The following is a 13,740-nucleotide window of genomic DNA, read 5'->3' as shown; positions in this document are numbered from 1 at the left end:
CGACTCCAATTGTTTGTGTATTTTGGGCAGCGTGTAAATGACTGGGGTGACAGGGTATTCGACTTTCATAAACTCAAATTCGTTTTTATCAATTTCCTGATTGTCCAAAAAATTCTGCAGTTTTCCATGTACCACTTGTCTGCGAAAGAAATGGGGGTGACGTGTTTTGGGGCGAGTCTTCCGTTTACCGTTTCCACGACAGTGCGACCAGAAGCACACTGAGCAGAGAGCTCAGACTGAACATAATGGCGCAGGAGGTCCAACCTGGGTCCTACGACAAACTTACTGGCCTTCTCCTTGTGTTTTATTTTGTTCATTACTGTTTAATTCAGTGTTGATGAACAGGGGGGGATGTTTATGAAAATACGGAACAAATTGCGTGTCTCTCTCTCTCTGCTGCTGCTCGTAGTTGTGTCCCATGGGGGGACACAACTCCCTGTCTCTCTCTCTCTCTCTCTCTTTCTCTCTGGTTGAATTGGGTGTGCACTTTTCTTCATATATATAGGGGGCGTGGCTAAACCACATTCTTTTAAACCTGTGTGTTGGAACACGATTCTCCGTTCAAAAACTGTTTGTAGAATACCCCCAGAAGCAAAGATTTGAGTTACTACTAGTTCGCTTTCAAATAAGATTTGCAAAAATGTTCATGATTTTAAAAAAAAGGGCAGATCTACAAGCTCATAGCGTGGCACTCGGTGCCGCGCTATGAGCTTGTAGATCTGCTATTTTTGAATAGCCAAAGTATAAGATAATGGTTACAAATTGGTTAAATAAAAAATCTCCCTCCACATGGACTCTGCCTTGTCGTGGCGTGGAGGCTTGCGTGCCTCTGTGACCCTTGATCCCTGGAGGTCAGGGGTTACAGAGGTCAGACCAAAGAGTCCAAATCCACAACACTTGCGGTGTTCTGGGACCCATCTGGTACCGATCTATCTACTGCCCCCTGGTGGATGATGTGTGCTGCTGGCCCCGCCCACTGACCACCACGTTAGTAGCAACACACACACACACGCACGCACGCACGCACGCACGCACGCACGCACGCACGCACGCACGCACACACACACACACACACACACACACACACACACACACACACACACACACACACACACACACACACACACTCTCTACCACAAGTAAGACGCGCGAACGCTGGAAGCGAACGCAGCTCGAAAATATTGTGTATTTACGGACTTGTAATCCGTGTTATTTCACCGTGATGTGGAGAGAACATTGTGTGTGTGTGTGTGTGTGTGTGTGTGTGTGTGTGTGTGTGTGTGTGTGTGTGTGTGGCAGGCTGGTGTGCATTGTCTAAATTCCTGGACTCTGGCGCACTCTGGAGGCTGCTTACAGGCAGTGCACGCATGTGAGTCACATGGGCCACATGAGCCAATGAGAGCATGAACACAGACAGAATCGCAGACAGACAGACACACACACACACACACACACAACCTGAGCCTGTTCCTCAAAAGGTGAATTAGAGCTAAAGCCTGGCTTTACCACCTATCCTGGCTTAATTTAGCCAGGATTAGAGCTGAGTCGGTTCCTCAAAAGGTGAATTATCTTGAAGATTAGTTTAGCCAGTTCACCCTGGCTAAGTTTAGCCTCATCCGATTCCTCAAAAGAGAATTGAAGCAAGCCTAGCTTAGTTACCATGGCAATTTAGCTGTGAAGTTAGCCTGGTCAGGAGCAGGCTAACAGCCAAGCTTTATTAATCCAGTGCCTTGTTCTTCAAGTTTTGTGAAATAGCTGTTAGTCCAATGACTCCAATCATAAACCAATGAGTTTTTCTACACTTATTCAATTCTTATGCGAAAATCAAAGATCTACAAGCCCGAAATGTTTTTGTCTTATGGCGGCCGGGGGTCCCCGGCCCCCCATGGACCCCCGCCCCCGTGGACCCCCGCCCCCGTGTACCCCCGGCCCCCCATGGACCCCCGGACCCCCATGGACCCCCGGACCCCCATGGACCTCCGGACCCCCGTGGACCCCCGGACCCCCATGGACCCCCGGACCCCCATGGACCTCCGGACCCCCGTGGACCCCCGGACCCCCATGGACCTCCGGACCCCCGTGGACCCCCGCCCCCGTGGACCCCCGTATACCCCAGACCTCTGTGGGGTCCGGGAGTACACGGGGGGCCCGGCCCCCCGTGTACTCCCGGACCCCCGTTGACCCCCGTGGACCGTGGACCCCCGGCCGCCAAAAGGCAAGCTTTTCCCTTGTAGAGCTTCGATTTTAGAAATTTGAAATTAGAAAATTATTCTATGTGTTTATAATTATAATTCCAACATTCACTTAAACTCCTTATGTTTAAACCTAACTGAATTATATATTTATGGATTTGTATATAAATTAATTGCATATTTTTGGACAACTTGTGCATTTAATTTGTCGGCAATACTTTGCCACGCTTTCTCCCTGGATCTATATTTATTGCGGCCGTGTTTCCTTTCTTGCTTATTATAAATTTTACTTCCTTGTAAGATTCCATGAGCTGCTGCAGTGCTGCTGTTCAGCCACAGAGAAGAACGCCGCTCTGGTTTTGGGCTCCATGATTGGTCAAGTTCAAGGATTCTGCTATCGACTTTCATGGTCTTTTATAGAAATAAGTGAAGCCTGGCTTCATTATCCTGGCTCGACACAGCCTGGCTTGACAAGGCCTAGCTCGACAAAGTCGCTCCTTTTCAGCCTGGCTTGGCGTTCCAGGAACCGAATAAACCAGGCTATACGGACCCGACTTTGTCAAGCCTGGATTTGACTTAAATCCAGGCTTATTTAATTCACCTTTCGAGGAACAGGCCCCTGGGTTACATAGTAAGCTCCACTTGGTCGGAGGCGCGGCTTCGCCGCGCCTCCTTCCGCGTTCGCAACAACCAGTGAAATTCCATGTATAAATGTTTTGTGACGTTATCCTTGATTCTATTGTTGGAATAAAGCTCTAAGCTAAGTAATAGTATTAATACTTTCCCTGCCAGGTATTAATTAATGAATTAATCCGCTGCTGCCAGCGTTTTTACCTTATTTTGACGATCCACGGAGAGCCACGGAGGCGACGATGTGCACACGGATGTTAACAAAAGCTGTCTGGGGAGAGGGGGAGGGTCTCTTCTAGCCTGGCATTGGCCAGACTGATAACGTGGATTCACTCTCACGTTCCTCTCCGGTATCAGTCTGGACTTTGGCCCATAGGCAGCGAGTATGAGAAATCAGATTTTTTTCCCCGATGGTTTTCACTGTTGTACGGACAGCAGTTGAAAAGCTGTCACTGATTGGCCCGATCATTTTCTGATTTCTCATACTCGCTCCCTATGGGCCGAAGTCCAGACTGATACCGGGGAGGAACGTGAGAGTGAATCCACGTTATCAGCCTAGCCAATGCCGCCCTCTAGCGTAATTAAATTAGTGTAAAAAATGTATTGACGTTTACCGTCAATTAAAAAATTTGTTAAGTATTGATAGTGTTCTAAGTGATAATAACAATACTAATGATAATAATAATGATTGATAATAATAATGAATAATGATAATAGTAATAATAATGAATTATACTGAATGACTTTTCTCTTTCACTGCTGTAGTGTGACTGACTCTGCTGCCCCCTGCTGTCCTGACTGACTTTCTGAACGACATGGACGTGCGTCACCAATGTAAGTCCCTCATCACATGTCCAACACTTTACAATGGACGCATTATTTAGTCACAAGCAGTGCAGTGGTGGAAAAAGTACTCACATCCTTTACTCAAGTAAAAGTATCAATACTGCAGTGTAGAAATAATCTGTTACAAGTAAAAGTCAGAAATTCAGAATGTACTTGAGTAAAAGTACAAAACTATCGGTATCAAAATGTACTTAAAGTACCAAAGTAGAAAGTACTCATTATGCAGAAATGTCCCATTTCACAAGTTTTCAAATGTATAAAAAATCATTTGAAAATATAAGATCTATAGATCGGCTATTTTGAAATGTATATAGGGCTGAAGTGATTAATATGTTTTGTAATAATAATCAAAATCTACAAAGTAACTAGTAACTAAAGTTTTCAAATAATTGTAGTGGCGTAAAAGTATAATATTTGCCTCTGAGATGTAGTGGAGTAGAAGTAAAAGTATTGGAAATACTCAAGTAAAGTACAAATACCTCAAAATTGTACTTAAGTACAGTACTTGAGTAAATGTACTTATTTACTTTCCACCACTGATCACAAGGTATTGATACAGACAGGGCTAAGTGATATTCCTTTGGTACATCATTATGTACACCATTATGGACACCCTAGGGTCACCCTATTAGGCAGAGGTGGACAGTAACTAAGTACATGTACTCAAGTAATGTACTTAAGTACAATTTTGAGGATTCTTTCAAACTTTACTTGAGTATTTCCATTTTTCTTTTATTTCTACTCCACTGCATCTCAGATACAAATATTTAACTTTTACTCCACTACAATTATTTGAAATATTTAGTTACTAGTTACTTTGTAGATTTTGATTATTATTACAAAACATATATTAACCACTTCAGCCCTATATAAACTTTGGCTATTTGAAAATAGCAGATCTACAAGCTCACAAAACATCACATGGCGACGTGTTGTGAGCTTGTAGATCTGCTATTTTCAAAAGCCTTTTACACATGTTAGACGGTTATTCTGCATAACTAGTACTTCTACTTTTGGTACTTAAAGTACATTTTGATGAAAATACTTTTGTACTCTTACCCGAGTAAATTTTGAATTCCAGACTTTTACTTGTAACAGAGTATCTCTACATTGCAGTATTGAAACTTTTACTTAAGTAAGAAATGTGAGTACTAAGTAAAGAATTTAAGTACTTTTTCCACCACTGCTTTTAGGTGTATTTAGAAAACACAAACACTCACAACTTCAAAGACACTGGTATGGAACTCCTGGTTTACCAGGATGGGGTTCAATTCCCTACAGTGTCCTACTGATATTATCTTTCATCTATGATATTGTAATAGTTATAACTATCATATATATTGCAATAGTATCATAACTATCATATATATTGCAATAGTATCATAGCTATCATATAATGCAATGCGATAGTATCATAAACTATCATATATATATATATATAATGTAATAGTATCTTAACTATCATATATAATCATATATAGTTATAATGCTATAGTTATAATGCGATAGTTATCATATAAATAATCATATATAGTTATAATGCGATAGTTATCATAGTAATCATATTGCGATAGTTATCATTCATATAGCTTCTATTACCCCCTTATCTCTAGCTCCACCCCTTCCTCTCTAGCTCCGCCCCTTTATCTCCACCCCTTCCTCTCTCTGGCTCCACCCATTCCTCTCTGGCTCCGCCCCTTTAGCTCCACCCCTTCCTCTCTCTGGCTCCGCCCTTTCCTCTCTCTGGCTCCGCCTCTTTAGCCCCACCCCTTCCTATCTCTGGCTCAGCCCCTTCCAATCTGGCTCCGCCCCTTTAGCTCCACCCCTTCCTCTCTCTGGCTCCGCCCCTTCCTCTCTCTGGCTCCACCCCTTCCTCTCTCTGGCTCTGCCCCTTTAGCCCCACCCCTTCCTCTCTCTGGCTCCGCCCCTTTAGCCCCGTGTCTGTCTGTCTGTAGTGGGTCAATCTTTCAGTAATATTTCAGCTGTACATTTTGATTTTTTCTATAACCTCTCCGCTTTATTGTCTGGAAACCACGGGGAGGAGACGGCCCTCCCAGTGCCCACTGCTCGCGCATCGATGGGTTATATTTCAGTACCTGACACGAGGTTTGAACCAAGTACAATGTACAAGGTGTCCTGCCACTAGCCTCTGACTAGTCCGCTGCGCCATTGGTACCAGCCAATCCTCACTGCTTTTCAGGCAGCTTTATACTAGTTCTTCTGGAACTCAGTCTTTAAAGGAAGGTTTCGGGGTAAAGAGTGAGTGGGGTTTGAACCCACAATCTCTGGAACATGTTGGCAGTATTAGCATTGACTTTACCCACTGTGTTACCAGCTGCCTTGTTGTGAAAGGTCTTCATTCCTCTTTGTGGAACAACACACAACAGTACTTTAAAAAAAAAAGAATAAATATCTTTACAGCATATTATAGACCATATTCACACGGCGGCCATGTTTCTATGAAGTCAATGAAAGTAGCCACCCCGGGTGGCGGCACTTTCAATGTTAAATTCCAATATGACCGCCGTGTGAATATGGTCTATTTTGTCTATGGTTTGCTGTGCACTTGTCTAGATGTTTCAATGTTAATGAACCCCAATGGAAACAAGCCTTTGGCTTTTCTGTCATTATTTATTTGGCCTTCAAATTTAGGCATGGCACAGTGGCCCACTGGATTAAAAGCCTGCCTGAGAAACAGAAGCTTGTGAGTTCGATTCTTAACCCTGACTTTGTGTGAAAATAAAGACATTTGGAATATATATATTCTTTTTAAGTTTTAAATATAAATCTTTTTCATGGGGGGCCCTGACACTACATCTTTTCACATTGAGGTCCACTGCCAAATACAGGTCAATTTGGGGGGTCCTTGACAACAAAATGTTTTAGAACGACAGATTCCAAAAGGAGCTATAGGTGAATGGTTAGTGTCACTGCCTGGTGGGACAAAGGTTACAGGTTCAAGGCTCACCCACTGTAGTCGGCCACAGTCCGTCGCTTCTCTAGAAGACCATAGCAATGATTAGATCGGAAATCCTGAATATAGAGCTTTAACGTAGGGGGGTGGGGTTATTTAACCAAAAATGATTATTTAACACCTTTCAAATAACCCATTATGCACAGAGCTGAGAAGTATACACCTGGATACAGTGGATACAGTGTCTCTCTTCATATACATTAAGATTGAAGTAATATTTAAAGATACGTTTTTTTTTAGATAAGTTAAAGCTCTACATTGTGATACATACTAAAGGCTGATGCCTGTATAATACATGCAACTATTTAATGTGAGAGTTCAAATATAAATGCCAACACAATGAGCAGGGCACAGTGGGGAATTGAACCCCATCCCAGTAAACCAGGAGCTCCATGCCTGTGCCTTCGTTTTGTGTTGGAGTTTTTTTCCGCAAACGCAAAACCCCTAGCAAAAAGGAAAAAAAAAACATGGTTCCTACCTTGAGCACCAATCTTCACTGCAGAGAAGCAGCTCAGCACTGAACAAGCAGCATAGAGTTCCTACCTTATGTCTTCTTCACGTGACTTTTCTTCTTTGACTTTATATCCTGAAAAGACAAAGAAAAAAAGTGTTCAGTTATTCATCATAAAAATATGGGCCCTTTTGGATGTAGCTTTGTCAGCCCCACCCACACTTCTAATTACCCCCCAAATGTAACCAAATGGACCCATACTGGTCTAACTCTGAGAGTGTACAAATTGTAACCAAATGGACCCTTACCGGCAGTGGTGGCAAAAGTACTATTTGTTTTACTTAAAGTTATACAAGGCAGGTCCACAAATAACGATTTTTAGGAAGAAGGAAGCGTTTCAAAAAGCGCTCTTTTAATTGTTTTATACTATCTATTAGCGCGGTAGTTCCTGGCCAAACAGGAAACCGGTGCGGTAGTTCCTGGCCAAACAGGAAACCGGTGCATTTCCGTTTCCGTTTTCCGGCCGGATGACGTCATTTTCGCGGGAAACACCTCCCTGTCAACTTTCAATAGAAAATATGTTTATAAAAGCCTTTCGGGGGTGAAATTCATGGAGTGGGTGTTGTAAAACATTTGCCACTCACAAAATATATACAATTTTAGTTTTTGTTTTAAAGTTACCTAGTATTACTTTAAGTAAAAGTATCAATACTGCAATTTGAAAATACTCTGTTACAAGTAAAAGTCTGGAATTGGTAGCAACCAAAAGTAGAAAGTACTCACTATGCAAAATGTCCCATTCACAAGTTTTCAAATATGTAAAATGTCTAAAAATATTTTGAAAATAGCCGATCTACAAGCTCACAATGCGACGCATTGTGAGCTTGTAGATCGGTTATTTTCAATTGTATATAGGGCTGAAGTGGTTAGTGTGTGTTGTAATAATAATCCAAATCTACAAAGTAACTAGTAACTAAAGTTTTCAAATATTTGTAGTGGAGTAAAAGTACAATATTTGCCTCTGAGATGTAGTGCAGTAGAAGTAAAAGTACTGACAATTGGAAATACTGAAGTAAAGTAAAAATACAAATAAAGTTGTACTTAAGTACAGTACTTGAGTAAATGTACTTAAGTTACTTTACACCACTGTCTAGTTGTGTAGGCCTACATGACCATGGTCACATTTAGGAAAACGTTTATGGGCCCTTTTGGATGCCCCACCCACGCTTCTAATTACCCCCCCCCCCCCCCCCCCGTAACCAAATGGACCCTTACCGGACTAACTCTGAGAGTGTACAAATTGTAACCAGAGTTAGACCAGTAAGGGTCCATTTGGTTACAATTTGTACACTGGTCTAAAAAGGAACCAAATGGACCTGACCCTAACAAGTCCATTTGGTTACAATTGTACGGTCAGAGTTGAAATCAAAGTTTAAGAACCATTGGTTTAGATGACAGACACTATGAGCCATTGGAACAGAGTGTAGTTTGAAAGAGTTTCCTTCACTCAGTTATAAAATATAATGCCTCATTTTGTCCATTTGAATGTCATTAATTCACAGACTAGTTCCCAAAACTGAAATATTTTAAAGGGACTACACCATGAATTTTAACTTTGCCTTCTTTTTTTGTGTGTGTGTTTTTGGTCTCCCCTACCTCTCCCCTACCCCAGTTTGAGCACTCTCACAGCATATCTGGGGTTTTCTGTAAATTGGTCTCAAAACAGGCTAAACTGATTTGGCCCCGAAAGTGACGTCACTAGCGGTACAATCCCTCCCGTTTTTCAGTTCCAACTTAAAAAATATATATACATTTACTTTTTCCTTTAGATTTTTTTTTTTTTACTTTTTCCACTCAGAACCAGGAGATAACATGCATACAAACTGTCTCAATAGCGCGACGTGCAAATCAGGACAATGTGGTATTGCAGGTGAAAGTGCTTTATAAGCCAGAGAGAAGTTAGTTGGAATGACTATATCTGAGGCTTGATTAGGCTCAAACCTTTTGAAAAACTTTTGAGGGACATTTTTAATTCATGGTGTAGATCCTTTAAACAAAGCTCTTAAATGTTGGTGGTTAACAATAATGTTTAGTTACCTGCTTTCAAGTGTGGAGAGCTGGAGTTTCATCTGAACTGAACCAAACCAATACCTGGAATCTGTCTCACACCTGAGCTCTATTTATACCTAATTAATCACTGCTCACCACGCCTAGAGGTTGCGCACACACACACACACACACACACACACACACACACACACACACACACACACACACACACACACACACACACACACACACACACACACACACACACACAAATAGCAGATCCACAAGCTCACAACAAGCTTACAGATCTGATCCACAAGCCCACAACAAGCTTACAGATCTAAGTGTAAACCATGCTGTTTAACTCTAATTCCAACCCCTACACCTAACTAACCTCTAAAAGTTTGATCCTAATCCTAACAGGAATGTTTACAGGGGGAAAAGGAAGTCTGGTCACATAAACAGTGCCCCCTGGAGACAGGGAGGTACTAAACTCAAAGAAAAAGGAGGAACTATGCCCACTAGAGGCAGCAAAGCATGTTGTTGTACTTGACATCATGAAGTAAGTGAACACAGCAAATGTTTTGGACACAGACAGCTGTATGTATGTATGTTAAACAGTAACTAAACAATGTAACTAGTAACTAAAGTTTTCAAATAATTGTAGTGGAGTAAAAGTACAATATTTGCCTCTGAGATGTAGTGGAGTAGAAGTAAAAGTACTGAAAATTGGAAATACTCCAGTAAAGTAAAAATACCTCAAAATTGTACTTAAGTACAGTACTTGAGTAAATGTACTTAGTTACTTTACACCATTGCTTGCATGTGAAAACAGTGTTTACTGTATAAGATGAATAACCTATTGCAGCAACTTGATAAAGAATCATCACAGCTCACCTGTAATCAAAGTATACAACAGCACAGTGATTCTTAACGTAAGGTCCGGCGGTCCCCGGGGGTCCTTAAGGGGGTTCCACAGGGATTACGGTTAGGGTTCCTAACCTCAGAAATGTGTTAATATGGCATAAAAATATGTTTAGCCACTTTAAACCTACAGTATATACCAGCCAATGCAAAAATAGCTGCTCTACAAGCTCTTGACGCGCTGTGAGCCACAATATTATCACCACAATATTATGAATTGACACCATCACTCAGTTATGTGTCTCTTAGCACTGTTGAAGTGGTCCTTTGTATGTTACCATTCAGTTAGTAAAGTTTAAATACTCCAGCATTTAAAGCTGCATTATGTAACTTTCGTGTTCGACCCCGCATTTGTCTTTTAGTGCTTTTGAGTTGTTCTTTTGTAGTTTAGCTGGCAGAACTTTATAGTACTATAGCATTTGGTTCAACTACGCACCCGTAGCCTGGGACTTGACAATGGAATTTCTCTGCTGACAGACTGAGTATTACCATTACTCAGTCAATGACTTAGTACTTTTGAAGTTTGTTTATATGTCAACATTGAAAAACTCACAGCACTTTCGCATTCAACTACAGTAGGTCTGGGACTTGAACATGGAAGCCCAGTGTTGAGCGTTTGAGCATTAGTCCACTACACCAACACATCTTTGATGTATTGTAGTTGTCTTATAGTGCTTTTGAAGTGTTCTTTTGGACTGACCAGCAAAGCCCAGCTTACCAGGAGAATCCAGCTCAGCCTGACTGGGTGACCAACTGATCAACTATACTGACAATGACAAACCAGCAAGACCAGCCTGGTAAGCCGGTTAAACCAGCTTAAGACCAGCTAAAACCAATAACATTTGGTATTCTGTGAATTGATGTATTGGGTGATTTGATTGTGACACCACTACTCCCTACTACGCAATTTCAAATAGCCAATCTAACATAGGTTTAAAGTGCTCATGTGGCCTATAGTCACTTCTTTTGGGCTTGTTTTCATAGACCTGGTTGCTTATTTCTCTCACAAGATCTGGCAACGCTGCTGAAGAACAGCCTCCTTCATACTGTACATAGAAGAGAGATAGAGAACAGAACAGAGCAACTTTGCAGAATGAAAAGTAAGCACCTTAGAGAGCATAACATTTTCACCACAGATAAGAATTGTGAATCATTTAATACAAGTACAGTATATAGCAGTGTTGTGCTGTGTTGTAAAATGTTGAACGGCAACTCCCTATGGCCATCGGAAATGTCAGCCGGAGATTATCTGAGGCAGCAGCTTCTCCCAAGATTACAGGATAGTGTCTTTTAAACCTCGTCAGTCTGTTGAAACACTGCAATATTTGATATTCCTTGTGGAATATTAAACTAGGCATGCAGTGTGATATTGTTTTGGGCTTTGCCAATGACAACTGGCTTTGCATGTTGGATTACAATTCCTGAAACAGAATGCATTGCGTGCTATTTGTAAACTGTAACGCAGCTGCATGGGAGTGCTCACTGTTTAGCATTCTGTCAGTATCATCGCTGAATACGTGGCGGTGGCACGAGGAGATGAATGTCAACATCACATGCCGTCTCAGCGAGTTGCCTTCTCTTCTGTATAACTGGCCTTAATTTAAAAAATACAATAAAATGGATGGTTGTCAGTCAGCAGTCAGTGTGGCAGGTGGGCAGGCGAGGCCCCTACTGTCTCCTAGTCTGGAGAACTTAGTGAATTGAAGTAGTTTCAACAAAGCTGAGTTGGGGATTTCATGCAATATAAAGCCTCTGGGCCCTTTTAGCAATTTGGAGTCAACACACAAATACGCCCACACTCGACTGCAGAAAGATTTCCCATCCCTTCCCCTTCATGTGCAAATTGTGCTGACTGGAGGTGCCTAAGTGTGTCTATGCGTGCGTTTGTGTGTGTGTTAGTGTGCTTGCTGTGTGTATGTGCTCAGTTATCCTGACTGAACTCTTCCTACAACACCCTCACTCGCCTTTCTGATCCCTGCAAGCACATCAATGGCTAGGCAGTTAAAAAAACTAGGAAAAAAAAAAAAAACGCCTAATTGCCTGGCCATTTATACCATGATATTCCAATCTAAGCTTACATCCCACACTGTGTATCACGAAGCTTGCAAGTAAAGCTTGATTTAGTCGCAAGCCAGTGTTGCCCGGCAAAGATTGCAGATCTATATAGGCTCACAACGTTTTATAGATCGGCCATTTTCACATGCGATAAATAAGGCTTATTTCGGTTGTTGCCCCAGCATGCAGTGTGTGTAGATTTTACCCAGTGCACTGGCACAAGAAACAGCCTTTCTCAGACCACTTCAACCACTTATTTTACACTTTGGCTATTCAAAAATAGCAGATATACAAGCTCATAGCGCGGCACCGAGTGCCGCGCTATGAGCTTGTAGATCTGCTATTTTTGAGAAATCGTAAAAAAATGTGTGCAAATCTTTGCACTCTTTTTTCAAGCGAACATTTGGAACTAAAATCTTTGCTTCTCGGGGTCCCTGGAACTAAATATTTTGAGATGGGGGTCCGCGGCCAAATACATATCATTTTAGGGGGTCCTTGACATGAAAAAGATTGAGAACCGCTGACATGGAAACATAGGTTTTTAACCAGCAACCATCACACGCTGATTTTTGCTTCTCAGACCACTTCAAAGGCTTGCCGTATGGAAATGACGAGCTCTAAAGTTCTCCCCAGATGCGAGTAATGCTTCCGTGCCATGTGCAAAATGTGAAGTGGCGTTCCGTCTTGCCATTCTCCATGTGACTGGCAGTGTTCCCAGCGGTTGGAAGCTGGAGCCTGCGTAAAAATGGGCATCAATCTGTTGCACAATTTGTTATCTCTCAGGTCAACAGGTGACAGATTTATACGCACAATGACATCTGGAGAATTCAAAAATCTGTGCAATGATTCTTTCCACATAAGGTATTTATACATTTACATAATTGTTTCCTCAAGATTTGCACACAAACCAATCGTACACCTTTGACAAATAAGCAAAACCAAGCCTTAAACAATCACGAACTACATACATTATTAAAATATATATATATATTCCTCTTGTGGGAACTGTGTGTGTGTGTGTGCGTGTGCGTGTGCGTGTGCGTGTGCGTGTGTGTGTGTGTGTGCGCGCGCGCGCGCATAAGCACCTTCCCTCCTGACTCTACACCCTAAAGGAAACCTGACAATTATTCTGGAAGCTGTAGGCGAGAACCAGTAGCGAGATGTGCCATCAAATGGAGAGAGCGGATGAGAGCTGAAGCCAGATAAATAAAAAGCAACAGTCCCTGGGCGACAAGGCCTGGGGCCATTGCCTTGCTAGCTGGCAAACAGCTGCCCAGACTTCCCCCAGCAGGCTGGGGATGAATCAGCCAGCCTGCTGGACACCTGACAGTTGATTTAGTTCCTCCTTAACACATTTACCGCCGGGCCCGTAGTTCTACGGGCCGTTAAATCCAACGGTTAAGCGCCGAGCCCGTAGTCCTACGGGCTGCGGTCTTTTCGCGCATGCGCGGTCCGGGTGCACTTTCGGAATTGTTTTGATCCACTTCCGTTTCCGGTTTGATGACAGGAAATAGAATTATTTGGGATCCGGTTTCGACGATCACGCCCACTCCCATTCTACAGACGAAACTGAAACTCAATTCTCTTCCTGTAGTTTTTTCTCCTCGCATTTCACTGTT

At 42.2% G+C, this 13,740-nt stretch overlaps 1 protein-coding gene across 1 annotated transcript in view; it reads left to right on the top strand.

The window, feature by feature from the left end:
- Window positions 1–13,740, top strand: part of caap1 (caspase activity and apoptosis inhibitor 1) — a 330,075-nt gene that overhangs the window by 282,482 nt on the left and 33,853 nt on the right. The window lies entirely within an intron of this gene.

Source organism: Gymnoscopelus braueri (assembly GCF_963280865.1).
Source record: "Gymnoscopelus braueri genome assembly, chromosome: 15".
Classification (NCBI taxonomy): Eukaryota; Metazoa; Chordata; class Actinopteri; order Myctophiformes; family Myctophidae; genus Gymnoscopelus; species Gymnoscopelus braueri.
Note: the sequence above shows the minus strand (reverse complement) of the source record. Positions and strands in the feature narration are given on the sequence as shown.